This window comes from Chenopodium album, chromosome 13 (genome assembly GCF_948465745.1).
Source record: "Chenopodium album chromosome 13, dcCheAlbu1.1, whole genome shotgun sequence".
NCBI classification, from domain to species: domain Eukaryota; kingdom Viridiplantae; phylum Streptophyta; class Magnoliopsida; order Caryophyllales; family Amaranthaceae; genus Chenopodium; species Chenopodium album.
In genome coordinates, this window is record NC_137846.1 from 48,569,673 (window position 1) to 48,585,351 (window position 15,679).

General features: G+C 35.6%; 3 pseudogenes across 1 annotated transcript; all 3 read left to right on the forward strand.

The window, feature by feature from the left end:
* The first annotated feature begins 1,512 nt into the window (after positions 1–1,512).
* On the forward strand, positions 1,513–4,646 carry LOC145576782 (L-type lectin-domain containing receptor kinase IX.1 pseudogene; annotated as a pseudogene). Its single transcript, XR_014098552.1, has 2 exons — positions 1,513–3,544; positions 4,300–4,646. The product of XR_014098552.1 is annotated as an L-type lectin-domain containing receptor kinase IX.1 pseudogene (transcript).
* Positions 4,236–8,860, forward strand: LOC145575626 (L-type lectin-domain containing receptor kinase IX.1 pseudogene; annotated as a pseudogene).
* Positions 8,861–12,879: 4,019 nt separating this feature from the next.
* LOC145575627 (L-type lectin-domain containing receptor kinase IX.1 pseudogene) lies at positions 12,880–14,877 on the forward strand (annotated as a pseudogene).
* The last annotated feature ends 802 nt before the right edge of the window (positions 14,878–15,679 follow it).

Below are 15,679 nucleotides of genomic sequence, written 5' to 3' on the forward strand. Positions count from 1 at the left end.
CAAAGCTTATAGGTTCTTAAATGCAAAACAGTCAAGGATACGAGAACTTTTTGGTTGTCCACCGGAGGAAAGAAAGGACTATTTGTTAGAGATGATGCTCGATGAAGAAAATTAGAAGTGTGCTTTCGAGTCCTTGATCATAACAAAGAATTTTCCAATGAGAATTTTTTTTTTTTTTTTTTTTTTTTTTTTTTTTTTTTTTTTTTGAAATAGCCAATCAATGAGAATATTTTAGGTGATATAAATTGTAATGTCTATACTTTTCAAGATTATTGTTAGTTTTTCACTATAAAATATTAAGCTTTTGATTGCAAATTTTATTAAATTTAATTGATTATTTAAAAGCATTCCAAAAAAATAATGTATAAACTCAACTACTCAAGTATAATGTTATAAAGGATGAAAAAAATAAATAATAAATAAATAAATTTTTTATAAACAATACTCCAAAAAATTACTCTAAAAAAAAAATGAAGTGTACTCCAAAATGAAAACTATGAATAATACTCATAAATATTTAAAAAAGGAAATGGAAAAAAAAAAAAAAAAGAAGCTATGTCATCTTCTTCCTGCTGCTACAACCGCTATTACCAGGTATTCTTCCCTCCCTCAAAATAAGAGGATCGAACCACTTCTTCCGACTCTTTTTCAAATTCAATAAATGTTGGTTGATCGTATATTTCCTTATAGTTCTATGATTTAAAGTTCCCTTCCCTTTCTCTTCTATTCAAACAAGGGAAATAAAAATTCTTCCTCCCTCCCCTCCCCTTCTTTTCCCTCCCCTCTCTATCCCTTCCCTCCCTTTCCTTCCTAAAAAGCTATCCAAACACTCTGTAAGTGGTCCCATTCTAAAATATATTGATTGAAAGAAAAAGAGTTCCGGTCACATATCACATGAGATATAAAGAAAGAGTGGTGATTTAAAGTTACTACGTAGAAGAAGATGTATATCACATGAGATATAAAGAAAGAGTGGTGATTTAAATTGACTATACTCTCTCCATTCTTAAATATCTAGCGCACTTGATTTTATTATAACTCTATCAAATTTGAACTTATTAACTTACTACTCCATACAATATACAAAGTTCTTAAGCATGGGACGTATATTTTCTAGAAAATATTACTTACATACAGGAAACTATTGGGATTAATGGTTATTTGAGCATTTATCAAGGAGCTTTTTAGTATGGAGTCTTTTCAATTTGGCCACCCATAGAAACTTTTAAAAGTCATCAACTTGTCAAGTCTTTATACGTCAATTCTTAAATTATTACGACCAGCCATGTTTTTCTGTCATTTTCCTTCTATTCATTTATAGGGACCATTGATGAGTAACTTGCAGCTGGAAATTACCATTAAATTACATTAATATTAACCTTATCCATGGTACAAATAAAATGCATTATGCAAGTATCAAGCATGCAACCTTGTAAAAATTCACGATCAATTATTATGAGTATGAAGTGTGTGTTACATAATTTTGTTTCCTTGCTTTTATTTGCTTTTAACTTCTCTAGTTTCAGTCAAGATAGTTCACGAAGTATTAGCTATATGAACGATACGTTTACTGCTAATGGAGCGATTCAGCTCACAAAGAGTACAATCGGTTCTGATATCAGTGGGAGTGTAGGACGAGCATCCTACTCTCAACCTATCCGCCTTTGGGATAAAAATACCAACAAGACAACAAATTTTACCACACACTTCTCATTTGAGATTACACCAGTTGGCAATCCTAACTTTTTTGGTGATGGGATTGCCTTTTTCATAGCGCCTTTTGATAACTCTACTAATTATGCTCCAGAAAATTCAGCCGGTGGATCTCTTGGTTTGGTATGTGGCGATGCCAGGTCTTGTAATGTTACCAGCAAATACCGATTTGTTGCTGTGGAATTCGATTCTTTTCAGAATTCATGGGATCCGAGTAACAATCATTTGGGAATTGATGATACTTCTGTACAGTCTGCAGTTGCTGCTGATGTGGTTAGTGGCCTGAAAAACAGGACTGCAGCACATTCTTGGATAACTTCTGATTCTGTAACGAAGAATCTGAGTGTCTTTCTGACTTATGATGTTCATCATGTGTTTAATGGGGAATCTAGCCTTTCGCATATCATTGACTTAAGATCCATTCTTCCGGAAACAGTCAGAGTTGGGTTCTCTGCTGCAACTGGTGCAAATGTCGAACTTCATAGTATCCTTTCTTGGGACTTCAACTCAACCTTAGAAGATGCTGATATTAGTGCACCAAGCCCAGAACCTCAGCAACATCACAAAAGCAATCAATCACCAATTGGGACAAGCCGGCAAAGTGATAGCAAAGCGGCACTGATTGGTGGCCTTGTAGTTGGTGTTAGCATTATAATGATTGGATTAGGGTCAGTAGCATTTGTGTGGAGGCGGAGGAGATCCAGAGAAAGTAACAATGACATAAATTTTGATATGGATGATGATTTTGACCAGGATACTGGACCAAGGAGGTTCACCTACAATGAACTTATTCGTGCTACTAGCAACTTTCCTGAGGAAGGGAAGCTAGGACAAGGAGGTTTTGGAGGTGTGTATAGAGGTTATTTGTCTGATTTAAGCCGGGATATTGCAGTTAAGAAGATATCAAGGGGATCTAAACAAGGGAAGAAGGAGTATGTGTCAGAGGTGAAGGTTATTAGTCGTCTGAGGCATAAAAATTTGGTTCAACTTCTTGGTTGGTGCCATGAACGAGGAGACTTGCTTCTTGTTTATGAATTTATGTCTAATGGAAGTCTTGACACCCATCTTTACGCCGACAAAAGAAAGATGGTCTTACCTTGGACTGAGAGGTACAGAATTGCCCATGGCTTGGCATCTGCCTTACTGTACCTCCACGAAGAATGGGAACAATGTGTGTTGCATAGGGATATTAAGTCCAGCAATGTCATGCTTGATTCTCATTTCAATGCTAAGCTTGGAGATTTCGGGCTAGCTAGGCTGGTAGACCACAGTCTAGGCTCTCAGACAACTGTGTTGGCTGGCACTTTAGGCTATCTAGCCCCGGAGTGTGTTTTGACAGGAAAATCCAGAAAAGAATCTGATGTCTACAGTTTTGGGGTGGTGGCCCTTGAAATTGCTTGTGGAAGGCGGCCTGTTGAATCCAAGGAAGAGCCTAGTAAGGTGAGTTTGATAGAGTGGGTGTGGCAGCTCTATGGAGAAGGTCGTCTTCTTGATGCAGTCGATGAAACACTCAAAGGAGATTTTGACATTCAGGAATTGGAATGCTTAATGATCATTGGGTTGTGGTGTTGCCATCCTGAACACACTTTCCGTCCATCTATAAGACAGGTTATAAATGCTCTTAACAAGGAGTCTCCTTTGCCTAACTTGCCTATGAAGTTCCCAGTTCCCACCGATTTCTCTTTGCCAACAAATGTAGAGCCTTTCTACATCTCAAGCTCCTCTGGTTTAACAGGAAGCAGTGCTACTGGCACCACAAACTGCTCATCAGCTCACTCGGTTGTATCTGGGACTACTCCTTTGCTGGTAGACAATGCAACAGTCTGATTAGGTTTTTCTTCTTTTCTAGACTCTATTTGTCTGATGAAAATTGCCCATTTTATATTCTTTTTGGTTGTAAGTGATTTCTTGGTGTTTTGTTTGTTAAATTGTCACTTAGCTTGATTGAAAGCTTCATTCTTTTTCTAGCATCAGTACTGCCCTAATAATTTTTGCAAAGCTGTAGGATTTTATATCAATGTTTAGTGCATTGTACACTATATTGTACATTGTGTGTCTTTAGTTTCATTCAATTCGAGACAATAGTTTGTTAATCTTTTGCTTTTCAAAATTTTTTTAAAATGTGCAATTTTCTGTTTTTATGTTGTTTTTGGTTGTTTAATTAACCAAAAAAATTCCCAACTATTTTTTTGCTACAGCTAATACCCAGAAAAAGTCTAGGATCCATAACTAATTCTGTTTGTCGTAACATGACCCGCCCCAAGATTAAATGGGGTTGCTGTTATGTATTATGTTCATGAAATAAATCCATTAATGATTTCTTTCTGTTATTTTGTGTTCTGCTTCAATTGAAATTCATGCAGAAAATGAAGACTTCATTACCAAATAAGGGCTTTTTCCCCCTCATCAAACATTACTTACCCTGGTGCAATTATATCAAGCTGAAAGCGACTAATATCTATCCTACAACTTGAATAATATAGCAAAATATTAGATCATACTAAGTAATTAAGGTCATTAATATGTACTTTGGTATTTTGGGATCATATGAAGCTGGTTTTACTCCAAATTCTATAATTCCTGCAGACTGCAGTATTGGTGGCAGTAGAAGATTTGTTGGATTTGAGCGTCAGGGAAACCGAGGCATGTGAAGCAGAAAGGGGATAATGCTTCAGCAATGATTTGCATTTCATATCCTTAAACGTTTGCTAAGTTCAATCTGACTACGCCAACTCATGCAGCATCATAAGGCTGGTTCTTCTGACTACCAAACCCTCGCAGATATGCTTCTTGTGCAATTTTAGTTCATCTTATACATCACTAGGCATAGGTTTTACGAGATCCAATATCTAGAGAAAGTACAAGTTCATCTTCATGATAAACAATATCGGTTTATCTAAGAGCTAGTATAATAGCCAATTCTCATACTTAAGTATGGGCATTTTTGTAATTTTACGTGTAAAAGAGGCAAATTTTCGGGGTATAACTAGTTATTGGCGCCCATGGGCCATAGGAAATAAAAAACAATGAGAGTATTCTCTCTTTTCGATTCAACTTTAAGTCATCAACTATGCAAGTGCTCAAGTCTTTATACTGATGTACTTGTTGAAGAATAAACCTCTCAAGTGTCACCACATGTAAGTGTCCCACATTGGTTGAACAAGAGAGAATTAAACACTTTATAAGGCTAAGGGGCTACTCCTCCTATTGCCATATGGTTTTGGGATGGAACCTCCTTGGACTTGTTAAGTGGATTTTCTCTCTTGGTTTGCGGGTGCGGCCCAGACCCGCGTTTAACATGGTATCAGAGCCAGACCCACGGTATGGGACCTCTAATGGTTTGAGTATATTGCCAGGCCCAAAGTTTGGGACCTTTAATGGCATTAAGTATTCTGGGCCAAATTGAATTGGATCAAGTGATCCTTGAGTTAAAGGGACCTTATATGTGAGGAAGAGTGTTGAAGAATAAACCTCTCAAGTGTCACCACATGTAAGTGTCCCACATTGGTTGAAGAAGAGAGAATTAAACACTTTATAAGGCTTTTTGCTGATTTATAATTTTATATGACCAATAATGAAGACTATTTGTAATAATATAAACGAATTGACCGTGGTCAATAAGTTGCAGCTAGGGAAATTACAAGTAAATTACATTAATAAGGTTGATTAAATTAATCAGCCAGAGTTTAGTAGTAGGATTAAGCTTTGTTCACCTTATTAATGATACAAATAATTTGCAATGCAGCCTTGTAATTCTTCTGTTTAGAATTTTGTTGCCCAGTCTTTCTGCATTTTCAATAATTCACTGTTATAGTATGAAGTTTGTGTTTCAATATTTTGTTTTCTTGTTTTTTTTCTTAAATCATGTTGAATCACTTTTCTTTAACTTCACTAGTTTCGACCAAGATAGTTCTCTAAATATTACCTGCAAGAATGATACACATTTTGAAGATGGAGTGATTCAATTGACTAAGAGTACAAGGGGTTCTAGTGTTGAAGCAAGTGCAGGACGAGCATCCTATAATCAACCTGTTCGGCTGTTCGTCTCTGGGATAAAAAAACCAGCAAGAAAACAGACTTTACCACCCACTTTTCATTCCAAATTAAACCAGCAGACAATACTAATCATTTTGGTGATGGTATGACTTTTTCAATAGCGCCTTTTGATGATTCTACAGAGTATGCTCCAGAGAATTCATTTGGTAGGTGTCTTGGTTTGGTTGTGGCTGTCAATGTTACCAGTAAATATCGATTTGTTGCTGTCGAATTTGACACCTACAAAAATTGGTATGATCTGAATGGTGATCATTTGGGAATTGATGATACTTCTGTAGTTTCCCAGGTTGATGTTGCAGTGGATGGGGGACTGAAAAACAGGTCTACAGCAAATTCTTGGATAACTTATGATTCTTTAACTAAGAATTTGAGTGTTTTCCTAACTTATGATGATCATCCTGTGTTTAACGGGGAATCTAGCCTTTCGCATATCATTGACTTAAGCTCCATTCTTCCAGAAACAGTCAGAGTTGGGTTCACGGCTTCAACTGGTACAAGTGTTGAACTTCATAGCATCCTTTCTTGGGACTTCAACTCAACCTTAGAAGATACAGATATCAGTGTACCATTGCAAAATCACACAGCTGTGACAAGCAGCCAGAGTAATAGCAAAGCAGCAATGATTGGTGGCCTTGTAGCAGGAATCAGTGTCTTAATAATTGGATTAGTCTCAGTTGTGTTTATGTGGGGGTGGAGGAGATCAAGGGGAAGTAACGACAACATGAATTTTGACCAGGATACTGGGCCAAGGAGGTTCACTTACAGTGAACATATTCGTGCCACTAGCAACTTTCTCGAGGAAGGGAAGTTAGGGCAGGGAGGTTTTGGAGGCGTGTATAAAGGTTTTTTGTCTGATATAAGCCGGATTATTACAGTCAAGAAGATATCAAAGGGGTCTAAACAAGGGGAAAAGGAGTATGTATCAGAGGTGAAGGTTATCAGTCGTCTGAGGCATAAAAATTTGGTTCAACTTCTTGGTTGGTGCCATGAGAAAAAGGAATTGCTTCTTGTTTATGAATTTATGCCTAATGGAAGTCTTGACTCCCATATTTTTCCAGGTAAGAGGACGACAGTCTTACCATGGGCAGAGAGGTACAAAATTGCATATGGCTTGGCATCTGCCTTGCTATAACTCCACGAAGAATGGGAGCAATGTGTGCTGCATAGAGATATCAAGTCTAATAATGTCATGCTTGATTCTAATTACAATGCTAAGCTTGGAGATTTTGGGCTTGCTAGGCTCGTTGACCATAATCGAGGATCACAGACAACTGTATTGGCTGGCACTTTAGGCTACCTAGCCCCAGAGTGTGTTCTGACAGCAAAATCCACTAGAGAATCTGATGTCTACAGTTTTGGGGTGGTGGCCCTTGAAATTGCATGTGGAAGGCGGGCTATTGAACACAAGGAAGAGCCTAGTAAGGTGAGTCTGGTAGAGTGGGTGTTGCAGCTCTATGGAGAAGGCCGTCTTCTTGATGCAGCTGATAAAACACTCGCAGAAGGAGAGTTTGACATTCAAGAAATGGAATGCTTGATGATTGTTGGGTTGTCGTGTTGCCATCCTGAAGACACTTTACGTCCTACTGTAAGAAAGGTTATAAATGTTCTTAACAAGGAGTCTTCTTTGTCTATCTTGCTTACCAACCTCTCGGCTTCCACCTACAGCACTCCGCCAACATATGTACAGCCAGCTCCTTTCTATGTCGCTTCCTCCCTTGTGTTAAAAGGCAGCAGTATTGCTGGCACCACAACCTCCTCATCAGCGCATCCAGTTGTTTCTGGTGCTACTCCTTTAATGGTAGATTATGCAACAGTCTGATAATTATTTCAATGTATTTGTGTTAGTAATTTGTTAATCTTTTACTTTTCAAACAAGATTGAATTTTTGTTAGATATATATTTTTTTTCTGCAATTCCATGTTGGTGCAATTAAAATTCATGAAGAAATGAAGACCGTAAACACCCATGAAGGTGCCTTTTTTTTTTGTTTAAAATTTTACCTCATTTGACAGCTTATTCTAACAACTTCGAACATAGCTTAACCCTGCTGTTGCAATTATATATATATAAAAAAAGGTAATCATTAAAATTATTTCATTATCGGAACTCTCTAAAGATACATCCAGTCTGTACTACATGTCTACATTGAAGTATTTCCTGAAACTTCAAGTATCAGTGCTGCATTAATTTAATTTAATTTTCACTCTAATATTGTATCAAGCTGTTATGTGTTTGTTTCTAGATGTAATGCTGCTGTGTTAATCATATACCTTACAATATCAAAGAAATTTGTTTTATGATTTATCTCTAACAATATTTTTTGAACCCTGCTAGTCCCCATAATTTGCCAAAAATTAGTCCCTCATCAGGAAAGCTTTTACTCTGTCATTGGCTCAATGTAAGAATCTAAGACTCGAGATCACTTTTTCTGAACGCGTTCTATTGATTCTGCATTAGTATGTGTAATAATTGTGAAACTGTCTTCAAAGGTAAATAACAAAATGTGGGAGCTAGCCTGTTTTTCCACTTATATCTTGGGGAAAAGGTGATTGTCCCACATTGGTTGGATAAGGAAGTTTTGCTTACAAAAATATGAAAGAAATCTGGTTGTTTTCTGTAATCTTTCCATTGTTGATTTCTTTTTACAGTGTAGTGTACTTACTGCTATTACATTCATGCAGAGATGAATACTTTAAATACCAAAAAAGGCTATTTTTCCCCTGATAAATTTGACAGCTTGTTGTTAAGTTCTGACAACTTCAAGCATTGCTTACCCCTGCTAGTGCAATTATAATGTAATTTAACGCATTAATAATTTCGGTTCCCCTGAAAGTAGATATAGCATATTCCTAGATCATCCGGAGTACTATGTAATTTAAATAGATATAGCATATTCCTAGATCATATTATGTAATTTAAATAGATATAGCATATTTCTATGTAGTTTAACGCATTAACAATTTTGGTTCCCCTGAAAGTAGAATTTGCTACATATGTTATTCCAAATTCTGTAATTCCTGCGAACTGCAATGTTGGTCGCAGACTCGCAGCAGGGGATTTGTTGGAATTGAGCAATGATCATCAGGGATAGCAAGGCGTGTAAAGCAGAAAGTGAATAGGCTTCACTGCTTCAGCAGTGATTTGCATTCCATGTCCCTAATCATTTAAAGATCATACTATTTCACTTACTAGATTGTTGGGCCCGTATTGTAATACGACCCATAAGGTTTAGGGCACCAGTCCAAGAAGCAAGACATCAACAAAATAAGCAAAACGGCTTGATTGGAGTAAACAAGGAAAGCAGCATCAAGGATATCAATCACAAAGATATTTGCCAAAGATACACCTACAGAACAGGGAAGGAGATAAATCAAGAAGATCTTCCCCATTTTGAATATATTTCGAATATCTTTGTAAACCCTAGAGTTTCCTAGGTATAAATAAGCATAATTAGACATTTTAAGCACTCATATATACGCACATATACTCTGAATATAATAGAATGACTCGGCATTCATCTACGGAGCTTCGTCCTCACTGAAGAAGGAGGCTATTCCTTATTCAGTATTGTATTTCTAAACTTGTTCTTTTCGTAGTAATATTCATTCTGTTTGTTTATTGCTGTTTCATTGCTTATCTACTGCTTTATTGGTGCCTTATTGCTATTTATTGCGCTTTTGGTAGTATGATTGTTATTACCCCTCAAACCTAGCAGATTCTCATACGTCCTTGTTGAGATTTGCCTAAACATAGATGATATTTACATTAATGAATTTAATATTTATACAACGTTTATGAAAAAAATTACCAGTACATATTTTTGCAAGTTGCTTTTTTGCTTAATTATTAGGGAGTAGTTACAATTTTCTATTAGTTTTTATCAACTTTAGGGGTGGCACATTCAATCCCTGATTTCAAATTTTCGGTCTTGTTTTAATGGTGCCCAGTTTCCTTTAAATAATAAAATCGAGTAAACACTAATATGTTACAAAAAAAAAAATCGAGTAAAAACTAATATGAAAGACTTGTGCATTTAGAAAATGCATATTGATATGTACCGAGAGAGTGAATGCATATTGACATGTACTCAGAGAGTGAGGGATATCTCAAGTGGTTAATAAGTGCTTAATTATTATATAAGCTTTAATTTTTGAAAATATTTGACCATTTTATTCTTGTTGGAATAAGTGCTTAATTATTATATTAGCTTTAATTTTGATTTTTTTTTGGTGGTTAATACTTATTAAATGACAAATAATTACTCCCCCCGTCCCGAAAAGAATGAGATCATTTTGGCCAAATTTTAGAAAGTATTCATCCCATTTGCATTTAAATATCCTCTAATTTGCAATAATATTTGTGTAAAATTAGCTTTCCATGTAAATTTTGATTTTTCTATATACTTTTATTATTTCCTCTCTGTACTTTTTGCAAATCCCATGTACATTTCCCTTTTCAATGTACTTTTATTAGTTTTTTCCATACACTTGTACTTCCAACTTCAATTTTTTAATCCCCATGAAAACTCCCATGGGGTAGTTCTTTTAGGGACGGAGGGTGTACAATATATCCTCCATGCACATAAGATTATCGGCATATAAAAACAAAAATTAATTTGTAAGATCAAACAACAATCTCAAAAATGAAAGGAAAGATAAATTCTTATGATTTAACGTCTCAAAAGTTGAAATTGGCATGTTAGTCAGGGCGGGGCAAACTAAACAGGTCCCTATGCGACCTCTCAAAATTGGGCCCCTAACCTAAAGTTGTAAAAAAATTGAAGTTGAGTTTAATTTGAAAAAAAATACCACAATATAAAAACTAGTAATTTTTTTTTGAAGTAAATATAAAAACTAGTAACTTGTAGAATTATATATATTTTTAGAAGTAATAATACCAATTTATTTTACTTGTAATATCTACTTATTCCAAAAGTTTACTCTTAATTGGATAAAAAAAAAAAAGTTTACTCTTAATTTTCTTAGTATGTAAAATTTACTTTCTAATAATATCAAAGCAAGATCATTCATAGATAAGTCTTTTTTGTTTTTTTAAATAAATCTATACGTACATATAACGTAACAAACACAAATATAATGACCTATTTTTTTTAAGGTTGCCCACCCGGTTCACCGGACCTTAGCTCCGACTACATTCGAGTCTATAGAAATTAGGATATTGGTATAAAATTTGGAGGGAGAAAGCAAAAAGTGGATATCAAACTTTGAGAAAGAAAGAGGGTAATTATGGAGTATGTTTTTAAAAACTGAAAAAAAAAAAAATATTCTTGCTTGACTTTTGATTGCTTTAGGCCCTGTTTTTTAGAGCTGCTCTGCTCTATTCTGTTTAAAAATAATACTTAATATTGAATTACTATAATAATTAATATTTAATATTTGATAATAATAATAATAATAATAATAATAAGTATACTACCTCTATTTTTTATTAGTTGACACGTTTTGATTTATATGTGAAGAAAAATATGGTCAAGTAAGATCTTCTTAGATTCGTCACAATTTTTGCTTATCAAAAAGTTTTTTTAACCCCTGCTTAACTTCTCATTATATATATGCCAAAAGGCCCAAAAATCACAATCCCCATTAGTTTGTTTTTGGCTCATTGTAAGGAACTAAGAGTGTAAGACTAGAGATATCTTTTCCAGATCACGTAATATTGACTCTACATTAATACGGTGTAATATTTGTGTAACTTTCTTAGAAGGTAAATGGTGCAATATATTGAGAACGAAAAAACTTGAAAGTATCTATATAAAATGTGTTGGACTCTTTGCACCTTGCTCATGAGTAAAACACAAATTTTTTCTTTTCTAAGAGCAAACTGTGTTTTTCCATTGACTTGGTACATTAAATGTATTGGAATATTGAACAAAAGATGAAGTTCGGTACTAGTCCAACAGCGAGCTGAGTCTTGGAGGAAGGGAATGAAGAAGAGAGACTAAGTAGTCCCATTTAAACTATTAACTTCAAAATGAATAAAATAAATTGCACGAGAGAAAAAGATTTAACAGAAATCATATGAGATATGAAGAAAGAGAGTACGATGACAAAAAGTTAGAGGTAGAACACCCATCACATACATAAGGTATTGAATTGTAGTTTTTTAGTAACTACTCTCTTCGTTCTTGAATATCTGATACACTTTGATTTTTATCATAACTTTATTAATTCCTAACTTATTAACTTACTACTCTATAGAATATACAAGTGTTTAAGCACGAGGCATATATTTTCTAGAAAATATTACTCTCTCCGTCCCCGAAAGAACGACCCATTTGGGTTGATTTCACGGGTATTAAAAAACTTAATTTGCAAGTACAAATGTATGGGAAAACACAAGTCAACAATAATTGCAAGTACAAATGTATGGGAAAACACAAGAAAAATTAAAGGTGAAAAAAAGTTTAGAAATTTAGAGAGGAGATGGCACAAAGATCTGAAAAAATACAAGGGTAAAATAGGGAGAGAGAGCTACATAACAAAAATATATGAGGATATATTGGTATTTTTGTGATTTTAATAGATGTTGGGAAAAAAAATGGGTCATTCTTTTTGGGACTAAAATTAGGCTAAATGGGTTGTTCTTTCGGGGACGGAAGGAGTACTTACATATACGAGTAGGAAATTTTTGGGATTAATGGTTGATTATTTGAGAATTTATCAAGGAACTTTCTATGATTTTAATTTTCTTAGACCATATATAGGATTTGAATTTTTCCATTGAAACTTTCAAAAGTCATGAACTTAATTGTCAAATACGTGCTCAAGTCTTTATACGTTGATTCTCAAATTATTACGGAGTAAATTATTACGACCAGCCATGTTTTTCTGTCATTGTTCTTTTATTTATTTATATGACCATTGACGAGTACATTGCAGCTGGGAAATTATCGTTAAATTACATTAAAATCAAGCTTTGTTAACCTTATTCATGGTACAAATAAAATGCAATTATGCAAGTATCAAGTAGAAACCTTATAAAGTGTGTGTTACATAATTTTGTTTCCTTGCTTTCATTTGTTAACCATGTTGAATCACTTTTCTTTAACTTCACTAGTTTCGACCAAGATAGTTCACAAGTATAAGCTATATGAATGATACGTTTACAGCGAATGGGGTGATTCAGCTCACAAAGAGTGGCAGTGGGTCTGATAACAGTGGCAGTGTAGGACGCGCATCCTACTCTCAACCTATCCGCCTTTGGGATAAAAATACCAACAAGACAACAAATTCTACCACACACTTCTCATTTGAGATTACACCAGTTGGCAATAATCCTAACTCTTCTGGTGATGGGATTGCCTTTTTCATAGCGCCTTTTGATGAGACTACTAAATATGCTCCAGAACATTCAAGTGGTGGATGTCTTGGTTTGGTTGGTGGCGATGCCAAATCTTGTAATGTTACCAGCAAATACCGATTTGTTGCTGTTGAATTCGATGCTTTTCAGAATTCATGGGATCCGAGTAACAATCATTTGGGAATTGATGATACTTCTGTAAAGTCTGCAGTTGCTGCTGATGTGGTTAGTGGCCTGAAAAACAGGACTGCAGCACATGCTTGGATAACTTATGATTCTGTAACGAAGAATCTGAGTGTCTTTCTGACTTATGATGTTCATCATCCGTTTAATGGGGAATCTAGCCTTTCGAATCTCATGGACTTAAGATCAATTCTTCCGGAAACAGTCAGAGTTGGGTTCTCTGCTGCAACTGGTACGTATTCCGAATTTCATAGCATCCTTTCTTGGGACTTCAACTCAACCTTAGAAGATACTGATGTTAGTGCACCAAGCCCATCACCTCAGCAACACCACAAAAGCAATCAATCACTATTTGAAACAGGTCGGCAAAGTAATAGCAAAGCCACACTGATTGGTGGCCTTGTAGTTGGTGCTAGTGTTTTAATGATTGGATTAGGATCAGTAGCATTTGTGTGGAGGCGGAGGAGATCCAGGGAAAGTAACGATGACAAAAATATTAATATGGATGATGATTTTGACCAGGATATTGGGCCAAGGAGGTTCACTTACAATGAACTTATTCGTGCCACTAGCAACTTTATCGAGGAAGGAAAGTTAGGACAGGGAGGTTTTGGAGGCGTGTATAAAGGTTTTTTTGTTTGATATAAGCCGGACTATTTCTGTCAAGAAGATATCAAAGGGGTCTAAACAAGGGGAAAAGGAGTATGTATCAGAGGTGAAGGTTATCAGTCGTCTGAGGCATAAAAATTTGGTTCAACTTCTTGGTTGGTGCCATGAACGAGGAGAGTTGCTTCTTGTTTATGAATTTATGCCTAATGGAAGTCTTGACACCCATCTTTATGCAGGCAAGAGGACGACAGTCTTACCATGGGCAGACAGGTACAAAATTGCATATGGCTTGGCATCTGCCTTGCTATATCTCCACGAAGAATGGAGCAATGTGTGCTGCATAGAGATATCAAGTCTAGTAATGTCATGCTTGATTCTAATTTCAATGCTAAGCTTGGAGATTTTGGGCTTGCTAGGCTTGTAGACCACAGTCTAGGATCACAGACAACTGTATTGGCTGGCACTTTAGGCTACCTAGCCCCAGAGTGTGTTGTGACTGCAAAATCCAGCAGAGAATCTGATGTCTACAGTTTTGGGGTGGTGGCCCTTGAAATTGCATGTGGAAGGCGGGCTATTGAACACAAGGAAGAGCCTAGTAAGGTGAGTCTGGTAGAGTGGGTGTTGCAGCTCTATGGAGAAGGCCGTCTTCTTGATGCAGCTGATAAAACACTCGCAGAAGGAGAGTTTGACATTCAAGAAATGGAATGCTTGATGATTGTTGGGTTGTCGTGTTGCCATCCTGAAGACACTTTACGTCCTACTGTAAGAAAGGTTATAAATGTTCTTAACAAGGAGTCTTCTTTGTCTATCTTGCTTACCAACCTCTCGGCTTCCACCTGCAGCACTCCGCCAACATATGTACAGCCAGCTCCTTTCTATGTCGCTTCCTCCCCTGTGTTAAAAGGCAGCAGTATTGCTGGCACCACAACTTCCTCATCAGCGCATCCAGGTGCTTCTGGTGCTACTCCTTTGATGGTAGATTATGCAACAATCTGATATTTTTCAATGAATTTGAGTTAGTAATTTGTTAATTTTTTACGTTTCAAACAAGATCGAGTTTCTGCAGTTCCATTTTGGTGCAATTAAAATTCTTTAAGAAATGAAGACTGTAAAAACCGAGAAAATACAAGTTTATTTTGATGATAAACAAGTTTTGTTTATCTAATGGTATTTTCGTAAATATATTAACAAAAAATCCCAATCAACATGACATTTTCGTAGATAAGTCAAATTTGTGGGACCCGCATATCAATAAAAGTTGTTCATTTATTTACAAAAACGCCATGCTGAATGAGATGATTTGTTGATATATTTACGAAAATACCGTTAGATAAACAAATGTTTATCATCAAGGTGAATGGAGGCTCCCTCGTAAAAACACATTAAGGCGTTTAATTTTTTCTAACTTCTTCGAACATTGCTTAACCCTGCTAATGCAATTATATCAAGTAATTAAAGGCTTTAATTCACAAAACAGTAGCAGCAACCTCCATTAGCGCGAGACAAGTAAACATGTTGTACATGAGTACAATTTAAGGTCATTTATGTAATAGACAAATTAATTAAGACATTAAGTACATAAATGTATGTTATCACCGTTCAGGTAGAAATAGAAAGAAACTCAGAGTCTTTACACTTTTACCAATCCTAACCTCTTGTTGGCCGACTAATTTATATGCAGATTGCAGATATGCTATTGCAAAGCTATGGTGTTTATTTTACCCTAGCATATGTACAAGAAAATGATAGGTTGAACCACCTTTTAAAACACATTTTGTGTGAAAAACCACCTTATAAT